This window comes from Puma concolor, chromosome C1 (assembly GCF_028749965.1).
Source record: "Puma concolor isolate L17-30 chromosome C1, mPumCon1.1.hap2, whole genome shotgun sequence".
Classification (NCBI taxonomy): Eukaryota; Metazoa; Chordata; class Mammalia; order Carnivora; family Felidae; genus Puma; species Puma concolor.
The window spans coordinates 40,393,414-40,418,276 of record NC_141674.1 but is presented as its reverse complement, the minus strand read 5'-3'; the positions used below and the strand labels follow the sequence as shown (position 1 = coordinate 40,418,276).

At 40.0% G+C, this 24,863-nt stretch overlaps 1 protein-coding gene across 3 annotated transcripts in view; it reads left to right on the top strand.

The window, feature by feature from the left end:
- FAF1 (Fas associated factor 1) overlaps positions 1–24,863 on the top strand; it is a 514,886-nt gene that overhangs the window by 482,677 nt on the left and 7,346 nt on the right. The gene's annotated exons all lie outside the window — the stretch shown is intronic.

Genomic DNA, 24,863 nt, shown 5'->3' with positions numbered 1-24,863 from the left:
TGCTTGTGGCATATTTTGACCACAGGACGCTTGAATTTATAGGTTGAAGTCATCTGCTAAACTGTTCATATAATATTTACAGAAAAAAACTAAATAACAAAACATTTAAAAGAATAATATAGTTACTTCTAAATAGGTCTATATGTGAAACTAATCTGGTATATTAGCAGTCTAATTAAAGGGAGAAAATACTATTTCTAGCAAGAGTGGTTTATATTTCTTCAGGTTAGTCATTTTATTTAAGAAATGTATTATTTTCTTTTTTTTTGAAATGTATTATTTTCTAAATTATAAGTTTTGTTTTTAAGTAATGAGATGAAGCATCCTATGCCTTAACAATGCCTTACACACTGACTCAGTCTGAAAACTCATAGTTCTTAGGTGTCTGTGCTTGATTGTTGGAATGATTAAGGAGATGGAATAGAGAAAGGCAATGATACAGAGGAAGGAACATTGGGCTTGGAATCAAAAGATCATTTATTAGCTGTACAACCTTGAACAAGGCACACGCCCTTTCTAAATCTCAGTTGTCTTGAAACAGAAGCAATAAATTCTGCTTCTCCCAGGACCATATCATGGCTCAGATAAGGCAATGTATATAAAAGTGTTTTATAAACTGTGAGATATGAAATATTAAAAATGATAATTAGGGGCGCCTGGGTGGCGCAGTCGGTTAAGCGTCCGACTTCAGCCAGGTCACGATCTCGCGGTCTGTGAGTTCGAGCCCCGCGTCGGGCTCTGGGCTGATGGCTCAGAGCCTGGAGCCTGTTTCCGATTCTGTGTCTCCCTCTCTCTCTGCCCCTCCCCTGTTCATGCTCTGTCTCTCTCTGTCCCAAAAATAAATAAACGTTGGAAAAAAAAAAAAAAATTTAAAAAAAAAAAAAATGATAATTATCATGATGATTATCCAATAGCCAAATGTTCAGCTAAATTTTTTTTAAATAATAGTATTTATTGAGGTTTTACTATACTAGGCACTAATCTAAGTACCCTACATGCATTATCTCATTTAATCCTAAAACTATTCTGAAGGTAAACATTCATCCTGTCCTCACTGAGATGGGGAAATTCAGGCACAAAAGAGGTTAAGTAACTTGCCCAATGTCATAGTAAATATCAGAACCAGAAACAAACCTAAGTGTGTGACTCTAGAGTCTGCTCCTAATCCCTATGCTATCATGCCTCCTGATTTATTCCAAGGAAGTAGTTTGTCATCTAAAAAAATACTTTAAATGTGTAAATGAAACTCAGTTTTACACATTTGAAAAGATTTCATCATCTCTGATTTTTCATATTGTCTTTGTAATTCCTATTCCAAAGTCACAGCCAGATGTAGGTAAATTATATACTTAGTTGTATTTCACACTCTGTTTACCAGAAAACTTTTATTTTTCTAGACACTGTTAAGTGCCAAGGAATAAGGCATGGTCCTTGCCTTTGAGAATACCTGGGTTTCTCATACAAAAATAATCCCCATAATGCAGTTCATGCAGTGAGTTCATTCTAAGAGTAGTTAGACAAAAAGGGCAACAGAAGTCAAAGTTGACCAAGATGCATGCTTACCTGGGTGATCAGGAAAGGCTTTGTATAGCAGATAAACAAAACTTTTGAGATGGATAGGGTTTTTGGTGAACTGGTAAGAGGAGAACATTCTCCAGCAGCCAGGACAGCTTGAAGAAAGAAGCTAATGTTGGAAAGCACAAGGCATGGCTAGATAGTGGCGTGCAAACTAGATTAGTTGAAAAATGGGGTTTGTATATAGTCAAGTTCTAGGAAAAGGCTAAAAGGGAATTGTATTAAACCCAGAATACCAGGCAAGAGAACTTGGCTTTATTTCATGTAAATTTGTTGAGCAAGGTAGTGACATGGTCATCATGGTATCATCAAAGTAAGAGTAATTACCTGTACATTACTCCATAATTTGTAAATTCACATTGCCTGGCACATTGTAGGTACTCAATAAATGTCAGTCCTCTAATCTCTTCTCTATCTGCCCTCATTATCTAGGTGATCTCAGTCTTGTAGCTTTAAATGTCATATATACAGTTACAACTCCAAAGGTGTGTTATCTCCAGCCCAGGCTCTCTCCTGAACTCCAGATATTTATACATACAACTGCCTACTCAGCACCTCCACTTAATGTCTGGTTGACATTTAAAATTAAACATAGTCAAAACTAAACTCCTGATCCCTCCCCTCACCCAAATCTGCTCCTGTCATAGTCTTCCTCGTCTCATTAAATGGCAACTTCATTCCCCCCTTTTTTTTTCAGGCCAGAAACCTTGGAGTCCTGCTTGACTCTTCTTTCTCTCATTTCTCCATCCAACTCACAAGCAAATTCTGTTGGTTTTATCTTCAAAATATATCAAAATCTACTTCTCATTGACTCTACAACTAACCCTAGGCCAAGCCACTATAATCCCTTGTCCATATTATTGCAGTAATGTCTTAACTGGCTGCTCTGCCTCAACCCATGCACCACCCACCCTACCCCTTCATTTTCTTTTTCTGAAAAACCAAGAGACTTTTTAAAAAATATATAAGGCAAACCACATCACTTCTTTTCTCCAATCCTGTAATAGTTCCCCATCTAGTTCTGAATTTTTGAAAGGCCCTCCCTGATGTGACTCCCTGGTATATTTCTCTGACCCCACTCAATTTTTTCAAGTCATCTTGGCATCCTTACTATTTGTGAAACACAACAAAACATTTTCTCACTTTAGGGCCTTGCACTTACACTTTCTTCCTCTAGAAATATATATTGCTCATGCCCTTACATCCTTCAAGTCCCTACTCAAATGATGCCTTTTCATTGAGGCCCTTTCTGACCAACCCATATAAAACAACAGACTTCCTTCCCTCCTTTCAGCAACCCTCTCTTTCTAAATGACAACCATTAGGCTATCTACCAGTTATTGAGTTCCCACTGTGTATCAGTAACTATGCTATGCACTTTACAGGTATCCTCTAATTGAATCCTTACAACCAGCTTATGAAATTGGTATTAACTTTATAGTTGAAAAAATTAAAGGCACAAAAAGATTTCAAACCCATGTCCGAAATCTATTATACCAAGCAAATATTCCCATTTACAGATACAGGAACTGAAACTTGTAAGTTAAGTGTTTCGACCAAGATCACATAGCCAGGAAGTAGAAATTAAATATCAAGGTACTGATTCTTTCCATTCTATCTCACTGGAAGCCTGGAAAAATGAATTGACATAAAGAAAAACTAAAGCCAGAAGAATAGTCAAGGGATGCTGCAGTACTTAAAATGAGATTGATAAAAATGCAGCCCAGCAGGGGGAGATTAGAGAGATGCTTAAACATAGTCTACTAACACCTGGACTAAGTATTTTGATAAATGGTTCAATAGTTTCTCCTATGTCATCTTTACTTGGGGTCAGAGAGATGTTGGTTCTAATGCTGGTGCTTCCATCTATTTGCTGAGGTACATTAAGTACATTATTTCTCTTTGCTATATTTCAGTTACTTCATCTTTCAAGTGAGGATAATGTCATGTGTCCTCACTAATATATTGTGATAATAAGATCAAAAGTGATAATGAAAACACCTGGTAAAGGGCAGAGGTCCATGCTGCTTGATTTGGTAATGCTGAGTTCCTTTTATCCATTTCCAGCAAGTCACTGCTTTTGCCCTGTCTCTAACCTTTAAAAAATAAGTTTTTACACACATTCCTCATTCCTAATATGAGGGTGACCTGCATCTTGTGACTTGTCTCTTCCTTGGAAGGAAGTCCATTATTTATTACAGCCCCTCTAGTGCAGGAAAAAATGTGTTGAGTATTGACAATCATGACAGGGAGACAGCATGATGATATAAAGAACCAGTTATTAGGTACACCTTGGGGAAGGCACATAGCCTCTCTAAACTTGTTTCTTCACCTGTAAAAGACAGACAATGATAGCCACATATGAGGTGATGTAGAATTAAGAGAGGTGATTTGAAGGCAAGGACATAACACATGGTAGGTACTCAGGACATATGATCCTTTAAGATGTATAGACCTTGTGATCGCAAGAAATAACACCACTCACCAGCTGGACATGACCTGGGCAAGGCACTGTGTGCAGGATGAAACCACACCATCTCGCTTTCAGCATGCTTTCCTTTAAGTGAGCATATTCTCTCTTCCTTCCTTCATGTTACTGTTGCCAGAAAGCAGAATCGTCCTGAGATTACATGGAAACATAACTAAACACCGAAGAGGTTTGCAGTGAAAGATACTGGCACAATTTCCTGCTTACCTTCAAGAGGAATTGGGTCTGAGCCTTCCAAAAGTGGGTGAATCTCTGATGTGAAAGTTTTCTTTGAAATTTTTGTGGCTGATTTGGTGACCTCTTCAGTTCTTACAGCCTTTTCTACCTCTCAGTCAGACAGGGGAATTAATAATTATTAATATCCTACTCTGTGCCATAACCTGTGCCAGACACTTCAGAAAGTATTCTCTCATTTAATCTTTATACAAACCCTAAGGCATAGATAGTAGCCCCATTTTACAAATAGGACAGCTGTGGCTAAGAGATGTTAAGTAATATTTCCAAGATCACATACATAGTAACTGACATAATTGTGAATGAAACATCCAAAGTGTATGCTTTTTCATACAATGTGTCAGGGGTTCCCAAGACCACCTCTAGGTCTGATGATTTCCTAAGAGGACTCACAAGACTAAGCATGTAGTCATACTCATGGCTGTGATACAAACCAAAATCAACAAAGAGGAAAGGCACATGGGGAGAAGTCCAGGGGAAACCAGGCACAAGTTTCCAAGGGTCCTTTCCCAGGACAGTCATACAGAATGAGTTTAATTCCTCCAGCAGTGATTTGAGACAACACATGTGAAGTGTTGTCAGGCAAAGAAGCTTATTAGGGACTTTGTACCCAAGGTTTTTAATTGAGACCTGATCACAAAGGCAGGTACCCTCCACTGAGGTACGAGAATTCCAGAAGAAAAGTAGGTATTCAACACAAGCTATGTAGTTTGCACAGTGTAGACTTATTGAACCACACCAGTTCTGGGAATGTTGGGAACCCTCCTGAAAACCAAGTTCCTGGACACCAGCCAAAGGCCAACCTTAAAAGCAAGGCTTTCAAAGAATATCAGTCTTTTCTACGTATATCACCCCCTTTACTCTTGACCAAGACATTTTTACAGAAAAGTAAGAGCAACTTGCAGTATGGGTCCCAGTTATGCTTTTTAGAGGTCCTGGAATCTACCAGTTAAAACAAATCCGGGGCACCTGGGGGGCTCAGTCAGTTAAGCGTCTGACTTCGGCTCAGGTCATGATCTCACAGTTCATGAGTTTGAGCACCGCATGGGGCTCTGTGCCAACAGCTCAGAGCCTGGAGCCTTGTTTGGATTCTGTGTCTCCCTCTCTCTCTCTGCCCCTCACCCACTCACACTCTGTCTCTGTCTCTCAAAACTAAATAAATGTTTAAAAAAATAACATTGAATTAAAAAAACAAATCCTATTAATCATTAAAGTCCATCTTAGAAAGTAAGGTGGCTTCCTCCTTAAGTTTCTATATTAACCTTTTTTTTTTTAAAACCTGGCCCAAGGCATCAATTCAGGAATAGCACAATTCTAAGTTGAAGCTGACCTGAACACCTTCCAGGGCTGAAGCAGTGTCTTAATATCAGGGTACACACAAGAAGTACAATCCCAGAGAGCATACATGATACCCCTGGAAACAAAATCTATAATTAATTGTTAGAGCACCCCGAGCAGGACATGCATTAGGCCCAGTGTGGTACCTGCCCCCCACTTGGGTTCTCAGTCAGTCCAAACAATTTAGTTCGGTCCTTGGTTTCAGAAGGACTGCCTAAAGCAGGCAGTCTCAAATAAATTTGCTTCTCCATGATACCAGTTTATCTGCCTCATGAGTGTACATGACTTCTGAAGGTGTTTTGTGTGAAAGTGATGGCGGTGGGGCTACTGCCTTCTGTCTCTTAGTCACCACTGTCATTTGTGATTGTAGACTCAACATTGAGTTTGAATTCAAAGCACTTGCAACAGCCTGGAAAGCCAGCATGGGGAGTTTTCCTTCAGGAAAGGAAGAGAGGAAAGTTTCCAGGAATAGTTTTGAAAAGCAAACATTTTAATGCCTTCCTCCCTCCCCTACACCTCCCCAGGTGCCAGGGTTTTGTTTTGTGTTTTCTCCTTTGTTACAAAATCAGTATATCCTATGTTTAGCAATCATAATTTTATTTATTTTTTATTTTTAATGTTTATTTATTTTTGAGAGAGACAGAGTACGAGCATGGGAGGGGCAGAGAAAGGGAGACACAGAATCTGAAGCAGGCTCCAGGCTCTGAGCTGTCAGCACAGAGCCTGATGTGGGGCTCAAACTCACAAGCCACAAGATCATGACTTGAGCTGAAGTAGGACACTTAATCCCCTGAGCCACCCAGGCGCCCCTATAGAAAATCATTTTTATACAACTTCACCAGAAAGACCCATCATGTTTAGGAATTGGTCAGGTCAAAATCCTGAATTACAAAAAATTTTCTAAATGAGTTTACATAATCTCCTACCCCTTTTGTCCTGTTCATTTATCTGGTGAGCAGCCTAGAAAAAATCAATCCCTTTTTGAGCACAGCAGCATTTAAAAATCCAGATTGTCTTTCTAAGGTATGCACCAGAGGAAAGGTTAAAAAATAGAGTTAAGCTATTTATTAGTCTGTTGTTGCAAACTGCAACTAATCTGGGAAGTTGAACACAAGTCAACCATAGTAAGACATCCCCCAAAGGAAGTCGAGTCTGGTCTGTCAGGAATGGGCAGAGGAGTCACACTCCTCGTGGTGTGCCCTACCCCAACTTGCAGCTTTTGTCAGGAATCACAAATTAGGAATGCAGTCATTCTCTATACCAAATATAAGCCAATCAGCAGCTTGATTTTAGATGGTCCTATCAAAAAACAAACCCTTTCCTATTGGCATTTGTATGTGACCCAGATGATACAGATAATACTCATGATATTTTCAAAATTTCAGGTCCCTAGAAGGGGTATCCTAAATTTACAACAGTCACAGAGTCAAAGTCCTGTTCATTGAGCCTCTGCTTGCTTTCATTTCACCACTGCACATTCTGATGCCAAAACAGCTCACAACAGACAGTGTCAGGTTTTTATTTAAAGTCAAATCTAGACAATTAGAATCTGTGGACTTAGGAGTCCCAAAAGAAGCCAGCAACTTTTCTTCAGCAGCAGCAAAGACAAGATGCTGCAGGACCAGGCAGCAGTGTTCTAAGTTCAAGTAACAAGCAAGGCTTTCCTAAGCCCTTTTGGTATTGTCCAAATTTACCTACTCAAAAATATGCACACCACACTGGAAAATCACCAGCCTCCAAAGATCAAAGATCTAATTGTATACAAGCTCATTAGCAAACTAAAAATGGGGTTTTTTTTAATTCTTTTCAATATTTATTTTTGAGAGAGCATGTAAGCAGGGGAGGGACAGAAAGGGAGATACAGAAACTGAAGCAGGCTCCAGGCTCTGAGCTGTCAGCACAGAGCCTGATGTGGGGCTCAAACCCACGGACTGTGAGATCATGACCTGAGCTGAAGTCTGGCACTTAACCAACTGGGCACCCAGGGGCTCCAAAAATGTTTTTTTTTTTTTAATTCCCAAGGTGTATCTCTATCTGGAAATTGCTTTTCTTTCCAATGTTATCTCCCTTTTTCTAGAGGCTTCAATAAGCAAAAATCCTTAGTTCTGGAGATTTGTTCTGTTTCCAGTACTCAGAGTTTAAACGCTAACCCACTCGCCAGTGGCAAAATCAAGGAAGTAGTTAGTGTTCTACTAACAATTTGCAGCTTTCATTGGGATGATACCTCTAGCATTTATGAAGTTAGAAGCATGTAATGTTTTATATCCATTTTTTACCATATATCCAAATACAGTAGCCACAAAACCATTTTTTTTAATCCTCCTCTTCCCCCTTCCCCCCCCCCACCTCTTTCTCATAGAAAATTTATTCACCTAGCAGTATATTTAGCATTTACAGGGTTAATATTAAGCTGCTGGGGAAGACCCCTGCTGGAATGCAAGGGAAGTGGGGAAGAGGGCAGTTCTTGGCTGTTGCAGCAACTGACCTAACAGCAGCTAAGCTGCAGAAATGGCTGGAGTGTTTTTCTCCCTTTTCCCCCTCTGGTTTATCTAAAATTATGCTCCAGCCCCGAGAACCAATTTAACTATTTTCTTCCTCCCACCTGAAGGAGAGAACAATAAAAACTTTGCATTTCTGGCCTATGCAAGGCTCACTTTTGGAAATTTTGTTATCCTTTCTCTTGTCACCTAAAAGAGCAAAGCCAAAGGCCTTACAAGGTTGCACCTTTTTCCTTCACTTTAGTTAGCATAACCAAAACTAGTTAAGGGAACCATGAAGCCAACTCTCCTAGATTAGATCTATCATTTTAAAATACCATAGGTAACTTTTACCTCTCACAACAGATAGCACATGTTTCATACCATGGATGAATGACTTCATATCCACTCAGGCACCAAAGGTTGACCATTCCTTATCCCTTCCAACTTTCTTTATCCAAACAATGCTTTCACCATATTTCACCAAAGTCCCACTTCTGACACCAGCTGACACTGTGACTATTCCAAGGTTTGATAATTCCTTAGCAGAACTCATAGGACTGAGCATCCAGTCATATTTATGGCTATGATTTATGACAGCAAAAAGATACAAAGCAAAATCAGCAAAGAGAAAAGGCACACAGGGCAAAGTCCAACAGAAACCAGGCACAAGCTTCCAAGGGTCCACCTGCAGTAGAGTCACATAGGACATATTTAATTTCCCAAGCAAGGAAGCTTATTAGGGACTCAGTACCCAGGATTTTTAGTTGAGGACTGATCATGTATGTACCCTCTGCAGTGGCATGTCCCAAAATTCCAGAATCCCAGAAGGAAAGCAGGTGTTCAGCAAAAATTATATTGTTTCCACAAACAGTTTGGGCATAGTGAGACACTCTTACCAGTTCTGGGAATAGTGGGAAGCTTCTCCAAACCCAAGTTCCTAAATGCCAGCCAACGGCCAACATTGTAAGCAAGACTTCCAAAAGAATAGCTGTCAGGTCTGCTATGTTAACCCTTCTCTGCACATAATTTTATAATTTTTTTATAATTTTATTTTTTAATATATTCACATCTCAAATTCATTTCTGGGGATTACTAGTGGATATGTAGGTGGAACTCTGTAAACTGGGAAACTTCTAAGCATTTGATTTTGCCTCTTACCTTCACTTGTAACAGAACTTAGTCCTGTAGTGAAGGGTCAAAGTAGCCTCCAAAGAATACAGTTGATCCTTGAACACCATGGGTGTGTTAGGGGTGCCAACCCCCTGTGCAGTCAGAAATCCACGTATAACTTTTGACTCCCCAAAAACTTATGTACTAATAGCCTACTGTTGACAGGAAGCCTTACCAATAACATCAACAGTAATTTAACACATATTTTGTATGTTATATGTAATATATGTTATATTCTTGCAATTTAAGCTAGAGAAAAGAAAAGGTTATTAAGGAGAAAATACATTAATAGTACAGTGCTATATTTATCAAAAAAAATCTACATATAAGTGAACCTGCTCAGTTCAAACCATGTTGTTCAAGGATCAACTGTACTAATAAGCACCAGTTAACCCTGTATTGTCAAAGGAGATGTTCAACAGAACCTGAGAAAAACACAATCCCTGGAGATTGGCATCTCTAATTCTAGAGTGCCAACATACTCAATATAAACTTGCCCCAAAATCTGCAGTAGTCTGCTAAGAGCCTCTGCAGTTGTCTTTCAGGGTTCAGCCACTTTCCCTCCCAGAGAGAATACTTTCTTCAAACTGGCTACTTAAAATAAAGGAGAAGTTGTTGGTATTTATTTTTCCTTGCTTGTTTTATAAGCAAATATAAATCAACACTGTAAAGATGATTTATTCAACACTACCTCTTCTTTTCAATCACATTTCAGAGGCATTGTATCCTGAAACAAGAGCATACACAGGCTGTGGAGTCAAATGGACCTGGCCTTGAATTCTGGATCAGCTTTCCATTGAGTGATCTTAGGTTACTTAGTCTCTTAGTAAAAATGGGAGTATCAATACCTACTTTAAAGGATTGTTGTGAGCATTAAAAGGAAGACAAATGTAAAATATTTAATACATACAGCATTTGCCATATAGTTAGACTCTAATAATAGTAACTGGTATGGTGGTAATGGTTATTATTTCTCTGCCCACCTCTTATTTCCTATCCTTATTTTTTCTTTTATGTTTTGGTTTCAAGAGGACAGGATCTCGGTCCAATATTAACTGTTTGGAAACTATCAGCTTTCAAGTAAAGATATCAAACAGTGTGCCTTACAGGCCTAATAATAAAAGTTTAAGAGTGGTGTTCAACTAGGAATATCTAGAGTTTAATATCTGCCTTCTGTTTTACCAAACCAGCAGATTTCTTTCATAGTTGGAAACATTTCTAAATTAGTTTATGGTGTTTTTCCTAGGGTAAGAGACAGGCTTATTTCCTCCTGGAGATTTTTACCTAATTTATGTCAGAGTTCTCCAGGGTCTGCTCTGTGTAAGTTCACTTGGGCAGTATCTGTACTGCATCTTATTTGCCTTTGCACCTCCATTTTCTGGCACTGAGCTTGCACAGGCCTACCACAGAGTAAGGACCCACCAAGATCTGACTATAGGATGGACAGAAGGATGTATGGATGGCACACTATGGTGGGTGTGATAATGATTATGACATGGTCTTGACCTATAAGGCCAAGTCTGGTAGAGGACATAAGGCGGGAAATCACCATAGCAGGCATGGGACACATCTTGCCAAGCTAGGCACAACATGAAGAAGAATACATTGCTTTGGCTGAACAGAAAGGTCTTTGTCAGTAGTACAGATTGTGGTGAGCAATGTATCTGAGGTTAAGAAATTACTGTATTCTTATTTCATTCTGTGGGCTATAGGGAGCTGTTGATTTTAGAACTGAGAAGTACAGTTTTCATTTTTCACAGTAGTTATGTTGTATAAAGTTGCCACAAACACTGAGTTACCAAATACTCAACATTGTTCCTAAGGTAAATACAGGGTTAAGTTCCTATGAGCCTCTGGTTATAAGTTTTCATCAACCAATCAGTATGTAACTTTTGTTTTATGTGTGTTTCTGTTCAAAGACATCTTATTTAATATATAGTGTTTTTAACAATGAATCATGGCCAGCAATACTATAGCCCATGCCTGAAGTTTATCTGGCACACACATTTTCTCCATAAAGCATATCACAGTCTTCTTAAACTTAGGAATACTAGACTGCACTTCAGCAGTATGCTTGGGGGCCATTTGAAACTGCAAAATCACCCCAAAAAGCACAAAAATAAAAAAAGCCTTGTGACTAAATCTACCACAAGAAGGACATTTGTTTACACTATCAGAGCTGAAACAATAAAACAGAGTATTGCCTTGTTTGACCTTGGTTGGGAACATGTGTATCAGGCAACTCAAAATTTTCACCACTCTGCATGTGTTCTCAAATGACTATGAAAGCACTGCACATGTTGATTTTAGAGTTACAAATAAATGTTAACAAGTAGATTAATTTACAAATTGTAGGATCTGGAATAATGAAGACCAACTATAATATGAGCTGTGTAGCCTTTTAGGAACACTTGCATACTATTTTCAAAAATACTTCTGCCCAGGGGCGCCTGGGTGGCTCAGTCCAACTTCAGCTCAGGTCATGATCTCACAGTTTGTGGGTTCAAGCCCTGCCTCAGGCTCTGTGCTGACTGCTTGCTCAGAGCCTGGAGCCTGCTTCAGATTCTGTGTCTTCTTCTCTCTCTGCCCCTTCCCCGCTCATGCTTTGTCTCCCTCTGTTTCTCAAAATTTTAAAAATTTTCTCAAAAATTTAAAAAAAATTTTTTTTTAAATACTTCTACCCATAACTTAAAGTTAGTCTACATTCATTAATTTGATAAACATTTAACACATGCCTAGTTTTACCAAGTACTCGCTAGGTACTAAAGATACAAAGATGTGACCAAAGGGCCTTATAGATGAATGACCAAATAAAGATATTCAAAGATCAAAAATGTTGTGATAGTCTATACTGGCTATAGTGGGAACCCAAGGAACAGTAGAGGGTCTAGTTCTACTTGAAGGTCAGTAGAGCTTCACAGAAGAAACAGGATTTGAACAAGTGTTTTTAAAAAGGAACAGCAATAAAAATAGTATACTCTTGATACGTGAAACAACTTGGATGGATCTCAAGGGCATTATGCTGAGTAGAAAAAGGTAATCTCAAAAGGGTGTACATACTGTATGACTCCGTTTATATAACATTCTCGAATTGACAAAATTATAAGGATGGGAAACAAATTAGTGAATGCCAGGGAATAAGGATAGAGGGTGTGGTTGTAGGGGATAGGTGTGACTATAAATTTCATAGTTTAATTCTGTATCTTAATCATAGTGGTGGTTACCCGGATCTGCACATGAGATGATATTGTACATAACCATTCACATACACACCCTCAGATGAATACACATAAGAACTGATAAAATGTGGGGGCGCCTGGGTGGCTCAGTCGGTTGAGCCTCCGACTTCAGCTCAGGTCATGATCTCATACTCTGTGAGTTTGAGCCCCGGATCAGGCTCTGTGCTGACAGCTCAGAGCCTGGAGCCTGCTTCAGATTCTGTATCTCCCCCTCTCTCTGCCCCTCCCCTGCTCATGCTCTGTCTCTCTCTGTCTCAAAAATAAATAAAAACATTAAAAAAAAAAAAAGAACTGATAAAATGTGAATAAGGCCTGTAGTCTAGTTAATAGCATGATACCAGTGTCAGTTTCCTGTTTTTTATCACACTATAGTTATATAATATGGTACCATTGGGTGAAGGCTGAGTCAAGGGTACAAAGGACTCTACTATTTTTTTGACATCCTGTGAGTTTATAAGTTTTTCAAAATAAAAAGTTAAAAAAATAAATGGACATTTGCCAAGCAGAAGCATGAACAAAAACCATAGAAATATAAGCCAGTATATGTTGGGGAACTGCACACAGTTTTCTGTGATAGAATTTAGGATATGAAGTTGGGCACAGAAAGAATTGAGATAAGAGATGGAAAAATACTGAAGAGTCTTCTATGTATTAATCTAGCAAATATTATTTGAGCACCTCTTATGCACAAGACATTAGAGATATGGTAGTGAATAGGCTAGACAATGTTCTTGCCCTCACAAAAAACAACTCCACTGGGATTTGAACTACTTAAGGTGGGTGTTAACCCTTGTAATAAAGATGAAATATTTAGGCTTACAGCTGCCATGTGGCTAACACAAATTGACATAGCTAGTAAGTTGCAGAGCAGTGGCTCCACTTAGGTCTTTTGATTCCATATTTTTGCCTTTTTCTTATCGTCTAAAGCTTGTGGATGTTTATTAAGAGGAATTAGAGTAGGGAGAACCTGGAAAAATGAGACCAAATAGAACTATTGCAGTAGAGAAGACAATAAGCTGTGGAAGTATGAACTAAGAGGGCATCAACAGGGATGAAGAATGGGGCACCTGCATGGCTCAGTCAGTTAAGCAACCAACTCTTGATCTCAGCTGATGTCTTGTTCTCAGAGTCATGAGTTCAAGCTCTGCATTGGGCTCCATGCTGGGCATGAAGTCTACTTTTAAAAAAAATAGAGATGAAGAAATGGCAGAATCAGGAGAAAGGAATAATCAATGGGATTTGGTGATTGTCAAACTAGTCAGTGGTGGGGGGTGGGTAGAAAGGAGTTGTGAATGATGAGAAAGATGGTTTCTACCGTGTACAGAAATCAAAGAAGACTGCTAAGGAGGCAAATTTCACTTGAGACAGATTTGTTGAGTCTGGGGTACCAGGAGAAAATCTAGGTGGTGCTTTCTATCAGAGGATTTAAAACTATGACACTGGCTCTAAACCAGAAAATGCCCCTGGCAGTGACTAGAATGTATTTGAAGGAGATGAGTGATGGAGAGACAGTACAGGGTGGTGGTTAAAAGATCAGAGTCTAACATCCCAGGCTGAATCTCAACTCTGCCATTTCCTAGCTCTTTGATCTTGGGCATATTACTTAACCTCTATATAGCTCAGTTTCCTCACCTATACGATAAGGATGATAGTACCTACCTCACAGGGTTGTTGTAAAAATGAAACGAACTGATACTTCTAAAGCACCAGCATGTAGTAAGTCTATATCTAAGCTATTATGATGAAGCTGATGGCAAGAAAAGGCAAGGCTTTTGCTAACCCACAGAGGTATTGAGAGGACCAGTGATATTTATAAGAAAACCCATCACTTATGTTAAAGGAAAACACAGAGGAGTTTTAAATAATGTTTGAGGCAATTATAGCCATTTCATGGAAGCTGAATGGAATTCAGAGCCTTCACAAACCGTCTCTGCCCTTTCTACTCATGTACAAAGGACTTGGAATGGTAGGGAATGAGGACAATAAATGAAAGCCATTTATTTTTGTGCCATTATATGCATAATCAAGTATATTAGTTCTGTGAAAGATAGATATTATTCCCATTTTACAGATGAGGACATGGAAGCTTAGAGTTCTTAAATTTTTTAAGGTTGCACAATAAATGTCAATACCAGTATTTAATTTCCAAAATTCAGGCCCCTTCCCCATACCATGCAAACATAAAATGGAGTGACTGTTACTGATTATGTATAGGTATGTTGATGTATTTAAACCTTTACAAAATTATTTACTTTGTCCCAGAAGTTAATTTTATAAGGGGTTTATAAAGCATTATACCATTCAAAATTGCTATATCAGAAATCAAATAAACTTTTAAAGGCTTTACATACAATCCAATCTGACTCCTTCTGGCCATAAATAAAAAATCATTAGTTCTGTGCTCAATATTCCAGGTGCTTCTGCAGACATGCTTTACTCACTTAAAGTCTGTATAATAACCCCATTGTAAATACAAACAACCGCAAACGTGTATATGCACAGATTAACCTTTTCTAGACACTCCTTGTAATTTTCAAAGCCAGTGCTGGAGTTCCAGAGTGCATTAGCACTTGCATCAACACGCCAAATCCCCACCCCCCCACCCCCCCCACCCCTGCTCCCCGGGGCCTCACTGCATTGCCAGCTCCAGCTCCAGCTCCAGCCCCAGCCCCAGCCCCAGCCCCAGCCCCAGGCCCAGACCCAGACCCAGCCCAGACCCAGCCTACTGCACCCTGACCACACCCTGCTCTTTACCTGGAAACAGGACCTCAAGGCTTCAGATTTAATGTCTATGGCTGAATCCCAAACCTGAATATTCTTTTGACATTTCCAAATTTATTTCACTTTCCTTCCTCTAGTTGGCTTTCATGTAAGAGCCTTGTGTGAACAGGCCTTCCTCATGCATGTATTTTAGACCTTGAGAACGAGAAAAGACCCCTATTTTATAGATGAAACAACCAAGATACAGAGAAGGAAAGTAACTTGATCAAGGCCTAGGAAAACCAAAAGATACCAAAAGCAGAAATGCTTGGCCCTGGTTTACACAGTCACAAAATGAAGGTTAAGATGTATGTTTTTTAAACAAAAAAAGAATTATACACATCAAGTTATTTGGGATTATGTCTAATTTATCTGAATATTCCCTAGTACTGTGCTTGGCACATAGTAGTTAATACTGATTCATTGTATATGAAAGTATAAGTCAGAAAAATGGTTCATTCGCTTTGAGGAAACAGGTGTGCATATTAGAATGCATCAAGGAGGAAAGAGAAATAAACTGACACCCTAGGACTGAGGTTTACCTTCCTCGTGCTCCCCTGCTGAGCCTCTTCCCTGTCATAGCCCTTCACTGTTCTGAATTGTAGTGGGCCAATTTCTTGTCTGCATCCTGTCCTAGATTCTACATTCCCTGAGGACAGAAATAGTGTCTTGTTCACTGTTGTATCCCAGTGCCTAGCGTGGATTCTGACATTGTAGTAAACATTCAGGAAATATTTGTTTAGTAAATAAATGAAAAGAAATAAAGTATTCCTGCCCGTTCACGCATCCACTGTTTTTATTTGGTTTTTGCTTTAGTATTTTCCATCTTCACCACACAGAAACTCAGGATATCCTCGCAGCTTGAGGATAAGCAAGAGAGGACCACAATATAGTCACATTCACCCTCACTTAATTAGGGTTTCCCTCCTTCCCTTCCTCATTCCATGTCTCTCCCCCATCCCCCTGCATAGTCATGGACGAGAACTCCAAAGTCTTTGGGGGGAAACCATGGAGACTCTAGAATTAAGCTCTAGAAGTCACCCCTCTGGTTAAAATTTTCAGGTGTTTTTTTAACAGCCAGTTGTCAGCCTCTCATTTTGACAGTATGTTCTCAGAAGAGTATGATAGACTAGGAAGGGAACTAAGCTGGGAGCCAGATGTCCGGGACACAATTTTAGTTCTTTCAGCCATTTGTTGTGATTTCAAGCAAGGTATGTACTTCTCTGGGTCTTACTTTCTTCATCTGAAATATGAAGAGATTAAAGTAAGTGCTTTCTTCATCTTTCAGCTCTGATACTATGTGATTCTCTGATTAAATGACCCATATATAGATAATACCTGCCCTGTTGACAACTCTATTCTAAAAACTAGAACAAAACCATTGGCTTTCTGATCGTATTAGCTTTATTTAAGATCATCTTCTCTCCTTTTATATGAGAATGTCTCTGTCCCAGGCAGTTTATGGGGACTTAAGCTTTTATTTACTGTAGCTGGAGGGTTCTATAAGCTGGAGCTTTGACAATATTTCACATTTATTTATCTGAGCCAGAGCTTAGGATCAGGTGGCAGCTAAGTCACTTAAGGTTATTCAGATGCACTGAAAATGTTGCTTAATAATTCAGAACCAGTTTTCTCTGTTTAGAGTATTAAGATTTTTTAAATCCTTCTAATTAGCCAATTCCAACAGCATTTTAAATAGACAAGGAAAAATCTATCCCTTCCGAAAGGGCAACTGATGCAAACTTACTGTCAGTCTCTATGTCTGTGCAGCAGGACTGAAGCAAGGGCCAGAGAGAGTCCACAGCCAGGGGGCCTGCTAGGATGATCTGTTAATGGTATTACTGACAAGCTCTGCCTGCTGTCAGAGTGAGGCTAGGAGGAAGGTACAGAAGGAACCTGGGAATACAGCTCCTCTTGACTCCCCTTCTTTGGATTGGTGGAGACTCCAGGGAAGAGTGGGGAGCCTCTATTCAGTCATTCAATAGGTCAGTCTTTCAACAAACATTTATTGAACTCACACTGTTTCCAGCAATACACTAGGCCCTGAGGATAGACAGCCAGTGAGACCTCATTTAAGCCCGCAGAATTCAACCCAACTGGAGAGATAGACTCCTAGACAAACCTGAGAGGCACAAAAGACAGAAAACTCAGTGTGAGACTGTAGCTGATCCTTTGAGCTAGAGCCTCCATAAATGGGTAGCTTTGCCTGGTCAAAGGCTGGTTTAGCAAAGGACAAGGTTGGCATTGCCAGTGTCTACATTTCAGTTTAAACACTCCCCTTAAGTCTGCCAACAGACATTGGCAACCACCTTGTGTGAGGAGCATGAGCTGAAACAGAGGTATTAGTATAGCAAATGTGGGCTACATGTGCAGAATAGGTACTTGAGGGAGAGACCACAATGAACATACATGGTCCCTGTGTTCCAGAAGCCATGGCCCAGTGAATGGGAGAAGATGCCACTTACGATTAACTCTGTTACAAGGAACTAGAGAATGAGATTAATTTAGGCTCTGTCACTAGGGCCTGGTTTTATAGATAAAGTAGCATTTAAGATGAACCTTGAAGGATGTATATAAGTTTTCAACAGATGGAACTGGGGAGGAAGGACATTCCAGTAGAGGAAATAACAGAGGAAACAACACAAGCAAAGGTTCAGAGAGGAGAAGCACCAGATATATTTAGGGAATAACAAACTGCTCTAATTGGCTAAAGCATAAGGTCTGTGAGAGGACAGTATTTAGAGAAAGTGTTGAGGCCAAGCCACCACCACCCTTTCATAACATTTAAGCCCAGATACCACTTATTTGGTGCATTTTTTTTTTCAAAATAAAATAGAATAAACATCTGTTTTGCCACTTAACTTTACAAATGTTGTTAATAAAGGCTTGCTATCTGTGTTTTTCAGTGTTCCATGATGTACCTCTTTGGTTTGATCATTTATTGAGAACATATAATATACCAGGTTCTTTGCAGGAAGCTGGAAATACAGAAAACGGAAACACACAGTTCCTGTCTTTAAGTTGCTCAGTCTTATCCAGGAGACATTTTTGTAAAGTACAGTGGAAGACAAGCTGTATAGATGCTCACAGCAGGTGTAGAAGTGGTGCATCAGATGCAACATCCTTATTTAACAGAAGGAAACTCAGAGGAGGAACAGTGACTTGCCCAAGTTAGAAGCAGTGTGCTAGAGTTAGGAGCCAGGTTTGCAGTGTCTCAAAGCATGCTTGGTACCTTCTGTTCTCCTCTACTCTGAACCCTGACCTGTGAACATAAGGACTGAACTGACAGGAAATGAGCATGAAGAAAACCAGACTAGGTAAAATGCATATCTGCAGCCACCTTCAAGTACTATTTCCTTAGCATCTTCTTTCCTAAATACTTTTGTTTCCCATCATGGTACTTTTCCTTAAGTCCAGGAGAGAGTTTGGGAATTTCTGGTATAAGTTTGTTATTATACAGGTGCCTGCTGGACCAACCTTCAAAGAAAACACCTGTTCTGTTCATGATTCTTGCCTTCCAGTTTCATAAGCTTTTGGGCAGATGAAATGTAATATCAAAATAGCTCAGAGAAAGCCTTGGTAACATTTAAGATATTGAACGTGCTGCATCTGGTAACTAGAAAATTTAATGATCTCCTGCTGTTTTGGTAATTGGATAAGTAAATACATCAGAATAAATCACACCGGCAAGTCTTTTGTATGTCGTTAGGGACTCAACTCTTTTAACTCCTGTTCAAAGCTCCAGCTCTTGAGCGGTGTTTGCGTGCAGACTTAGGCACACACCAGCTCGCGTGGCCCTGCTTGAGTACTAAAATGCATTCAAAATGTTCACTTTCTCCCTAGCCACGTTGCCTGAAGAGCACATTGAGCATGCCCTTCCAGATCCCTCTGAAGCCAGGGAGAAAAGTTTTTTTCAAAAGTTTAAACCTAATAAGACATTCAAACCCTTCATGATCTATCTCCAAACTGTCTTTCCAATCATATCTCTTCCATTATGGATATGCTATGAGCCTTGCCAGAAACACCACCCATTGGGAAATTGGGAAAATGTGGCCAAAGCAAAAGGGGACTATCCTGTTGTAGTAAGGAATCATGTAAGAAATTTAAGAGGAGAGGCAGGATCAGACATTTTGTTCAACTCTCTCAAGTGACAGTGTGAAATAAAGACACGGAGGGAAATGGTCTGTTAGAACCTATTAGGTGTTGAGTGATGTTGTCACCAGCTCACAGATGACAAATTTGGGTCTTCTGGAGGTTCAATGACTTGGTTAAGAGCATACATGCAGAACTAGAATTCTTACTGCCTCCCTAATTAGCACTTAGTCCATGCCTAGTGGTGAAACTATAGGGCAGATAATAATCAGGGTTTCTCAGGTTTTTAAGCTGAGGTAACAGTTCTGAACCTGTCCAGTTAACAGGTTTCTCTACAAGCATAGTGGTTGCTTTGTAGACCAATCTTTTATCAGAGGCCTCCTAGGAACCTTTTATATAAGGACCTGGCTGCCTTCCATGATTTCAGCCTCTGAAAGTGAGGCATGTCCCCTAGACCAGTGCTTCTAGCCTTTTACAAATCATTGCACACATTGAAAACGTTTGTATGCCTCTTTGGGGTAACCACACTAAGTTGCTCAGGGTTAGAGGCAACCCAGCCCTGAGGATTCTGGTTGCCCTAAGGGATGAGAAGGCTAGTATCCTGGCACACCTATAACCTGCCACAGCACTGGAGCTGATCTGCACTTTATTTCTCTTGCCACACTATAGAATCCTCATTTGTGAATTTGCCTATGCCCTATTTATTAGGCTTTCAGGGACAGTGAGCTTGCAAACCATTCTATAAAGTAGGTCTTCTTTTATTTACTTGAAATCATGTCTTCTAGAGCCCAAGAGGGACTAATCTTGGGAACCCCTTCCCAGAATGAGGACACATGCCTGTTCTCATTCTCTTTATGTTCTCTACTATTTTATTATTTTTTTGCTTTTTATGTTCACTCTGTACACTAGGATCTTCTGTTTCTAGACTAAAGAGGCTTTCCTTCCCACCCCCACCCTACCCATCTTGATAGAAGCCCCTCTATTCCCTCTAGGTTTTCCCCACTAGATGATATTAAACTAACATCATTGTTTAATAGTATAGTGACCAGAGCCACCACCAGGGATACCAGTGCAAGGAGAGGATCACATCTTTCATTTGGTGTTCAGGGTCTCCCTGACAATGCACCAAGTTTGAGGCCATTTTGACATTAGCAACACTTTAGAGCCTGTGTCCTCATTAACAGCCTGTCTAAAAGCACAGAGTGGGAATGAAGAATCTAGATTTGGTCCCACATCTGCCATGAATGCTAAGTAATCTAGGGTAAATTCTTTTCCCTCACTGGACTTGTCTGTCCTCATCTGTTACAGAGATAAAAACCCCCTTCATGGGCGCCTGGGTGGCTCAGTCGGTGGAGCATCCGACTTTGGCTAAGGTCATGACCTCACAGCTTTTGAGTTCGAGCCCCATGTCGGGCTCTGTGCTGACAGCTCAGAGCCTGGAGCCTGCTTCTGCTTCTGTGTCTCCCTCTCTCTCTGCTCCTACGCATTCTGTCTCTGTCTCTCTCAAAAATAAATAAACATTTAAAAAAAAATTTTTTTTAAACTTCCAGGAGCACCTGGGTGGCTCAGTCAGTTAAGTGTCCGACTCCTGATTTCAGCTTAGGTCATGATCTCACAGTTCATGAGATTGAACCCCACATCGGTCTTTGCACTGACAGCATAGAACCTATTTAGGATTCTCTGTCTGTCTGTCTGTCTGTCTCTCTCTCTCTCTCTCTCTCTCTCTCAGTAAATAAATAAACTTAAGAATCCCTTCCAGATCTAACAATCACTGGGTTTGTGATAATTAAGGAGCTAGATAGTGATATTTTCCCATTGCCTGACATAGTAGTACACTGTTTTGGGGAGATACGTGCTTCAGTTACATGAAAAGGATGGTCCTTCTAAGTACGAGACTTAGAAATAAATAGTCTAGTGTATGACTGCAATACTAATACTATCTGGTGTGATGGTTAAGAACACAGACTTTGGAGCCAGACCTAGTTTTAGATCCTTATTCTGCCTCCTCCTGCCTGTTCAGTCTTAGGCAGGTTATATAATTGTCTGAGCTTCTATTTCTCATTTTTAAAGTGGAAGTAATAGCACCTCCCTCACAGTGTTGTATAGTGTAAACCATTTAGAACAGTTAGCACCTAGTAAGCTCCCAATAAATGGTTAACTGTTACCATTATTATAATGTGATAAAACAAAGAACAGATAGGGCAGCCTATACGATACAATTTTTATCCCTTTGCCACTTTAGTCTTCTCTCCCTTTGTTCTTCCTTTACCTTTTCTTTCATTCTCCCTTCTTCCCATCTTAAAAAAAAAAAGTCAAGGAAATAAAATGTCTTGTAGGACCCTATTCTTTGCAGCTGCAGAAGCCCACCCAACCTCACTCTGTAGCACACCAGTTATTCTACCACAGTTTAATAATGGAAAGAGGAGATCTGTCATTGTTTTCTAGAAAGTCTTGTCCCAGTGCTACTTGTTACCTGTGATGCAAGAAGATGACATGTTGGTCTAGAAACTACACAGGAAGCTGGGATGGAAATAAGCTATAGAGTAGTCCCGTAGTGGCACCCTTCCAGACTGAATTTTCCTTTTAGGGTTGCATTACCACCTTCAGCAAATATAGAAGAGAAGTTGCTATGAGTGAAAACTGGCATTATCCTGCTTGGTGATGATGATGATGATGGGTAATCCCTTATGTTTGCAAAAGACTTTACAGTTACCAAAGTCTTTTCACACCCTGATCAGCATATGACCAGTAGATCAGGTCTTAAGTTCTCCCTCTGATACTTTGTGGGTATAACTGGCCTTTCTTTTTAGGGATTCCCAACTCATCAGAAGGTAGTTAAAGAAAATGGACAATTAGCTATTAAGACCACATTGACAGTAACAAAAAACAGCCTGTGTTCCTGTGGGGAAGAACAAAGCTCATACCACAACAGGAAAAACGGGCTGTGATGAAGTTGCAGAGTGCCTGCTTTCTTTATGCTCAAAGGAAAGCCAGTTAGTCACATTACCTGTTCCCTGTTTAGAAGTAGGATAAGACATGATGAAGGGGGATGCATCTGATATAAGCTGGAAGTTCACAAAACTGGGTGCAAATTCTAGCCTTATCTTTTCTACCTGTGTAATCCTGGGCAAATCCCCTAACCATTTTTGACCTCAAAGAATTCATCTATAAAATGGGAATAATAGGGGGCGCCTGGGTGGCGCAGTCGGTTAAGCGTCCGGCTTCAGCCAGGTCACGATCTCGCGGTCTGTGAGTTCGAGCCCCGCGTCAGGCTCTGGGCTGATGGCTCAGAGCCTGGAGCCTGTTTCCGATTCTATGTCTCCCTCTCTCTGCCCCTCCCCTGTTCATGCTCTGTCTCTCTCTGTCCCAAAAATAAATAAACGTTGAAAAAAAAATTTAATAAAATGGGAATAATAGGAGTACTTACCTCTTAGGATTATTATGACAATTTAATTAGATAATATATAGAGCAACTAGTATAGCATGTGGCACTTATAAAATGCCAAATAAATGGTAACTATTGATGATGTTAGTAATTGTTTTTTAAACTTGTAGTATTTAATGTGCATTTTTTAATGGAGTAACTAACAGAATGGATTACTTATACCAAAAGATTAGTTGTTCTGTCATGTTCAAAGTAAATGCTAATTTTGAACAGAACCAAAAGCAGATATATATATTCAGCTTCACTTTAATTTGGAAACTTACGTAAGCAGTCTTTGTGCTGCCTCCTAGAGCAGAAAGAGCTCAGGATTTGAAGTGTGTTATGTACACATTCTTCAGAAGGAAGTTTGTCAGCACATTCATTTTGTGTTCAGATAACTTGTTTTTTTTTTTTATTTTCTTTAATGTTTATTTATTTTTGAGAGAGAGAGAGAGAGTGCGAACAGGTAAGGAGCAGAGAGAGGGAGACACAGAATCTGAAGCAGGCTCCAGACTCTGAGCTGAGCTGTCAGCACAGAGCCTGACACGGGGCTCGAACTCACAGACCGTGAGATCATGACCTGAGCTGAAGTCAGACGCTTAACCAACTGAGCCACCCAAGCGCCCCTCAGATAACTTGTTTTAAGAAGCATGTCTTTGGGGCACCTGGGTGGCTCAGTCAATTAAGCGTCCAACTCTTGATTTCAGCTCAGGTCATGATTTCATAGTTCATGAGATAGAGCCCCAAACCCCGTGTCAGACTCCGTGCTGACAGCTCAAAGTCTGCTTGGATTCTCTCTCTGCCCCTCCCCAACTTGTGGGGGTGCTCTCTCTCTCAAAATAATAAATAAACTTTTAATTTAAAAAAAAAAAAAAAAAAAGCGTGTCTTTAAGAATAGGCTTTTTTTTTGTGGCAATTTAGAATTGATTAATGCCCTGACTAGGTTGCTCTCATCTTCTAACCAAAGCAGAATAGACTTTGAGAAAAAAAGAGTTATGACCCTTACATCAAGTTACATCAATCATAACTGTTAAGCCCCTGTTCAGTGTTGTGGGGGCATTTGGGGTTTTAAGTGCCATTTAAATAATATCCCTTCACTTCACTTGTCCAAGACTAATTGAAAGACATAAGACCAACAGAAAGAGTAGGACTCGGGGGGGAATACAAATATCACCTTTGTTACTGAACATGTTGATCAGAGATTGTGGCTTGGGATCTGCAGCCAGGGGTCTTACTGATACATTCTTTGTCCCTAAATGAGACAGACTTGCCCACACAGTCCTGGGTATACAACTGGTCAGCGTGGGCCCCTTGTAACAGGAGAGCAGGTTTGGCTCCAGAAAAGGGAAAGGAAGGGGCTGAGTTTAGATTCTTCTCCCATATTCACCAAACAGGTAGATCTCCTCTCACCCTGTGTGAGAAATGGGGAGAGCATCCCAGAGTCCCTCTGTGTGGAAGCAGGAGTATGAAATAAATGCTTCATGATTATAAGCTTCATCTTATAATCTTCACAACAATGCTGGGTGGCAAAAATGTCTCACTATTATAAATAAACAATGAACCAGAAAATTAAGTAACTTATCGATGGTCATCAGAGAGGAAGTTTTAGCAAAGGAATCCAACCCAAGTCTCCCTCCCTAGATCATTGGGGAGCTCGCACCACACAAATGACATCTACTAAGATATAAAGAAGACATTAAATTATAGTTGCTTCCATGTGTGAGGCTCTATGATAGTTATTTTAATCCCTACAACAATGCTTTCACCCAATAGAGAAGGAAACTGGATCTCTAAGCATCTTAGAGCATGGCCAAGAGCTGGAATTTGAACCCACGTGTTTGTTTCCAAAGCTCAACTGCAGCCCAGTTGACCTCAATGAATCATTACACTGCCCCCCCCCCACATTTTTTTTTAAATGCAAAAATTAAAACTTAGAGAAGAAAAGTGATTTGTCCAAAGTCCCACCACTAGAGCCAGAACTGGAACCTGTACATCCTGGCCCATTACATCCTGACACCATTATAAATATACAGCCATGGCGGTCAGTACAGAGGAATGTGGAG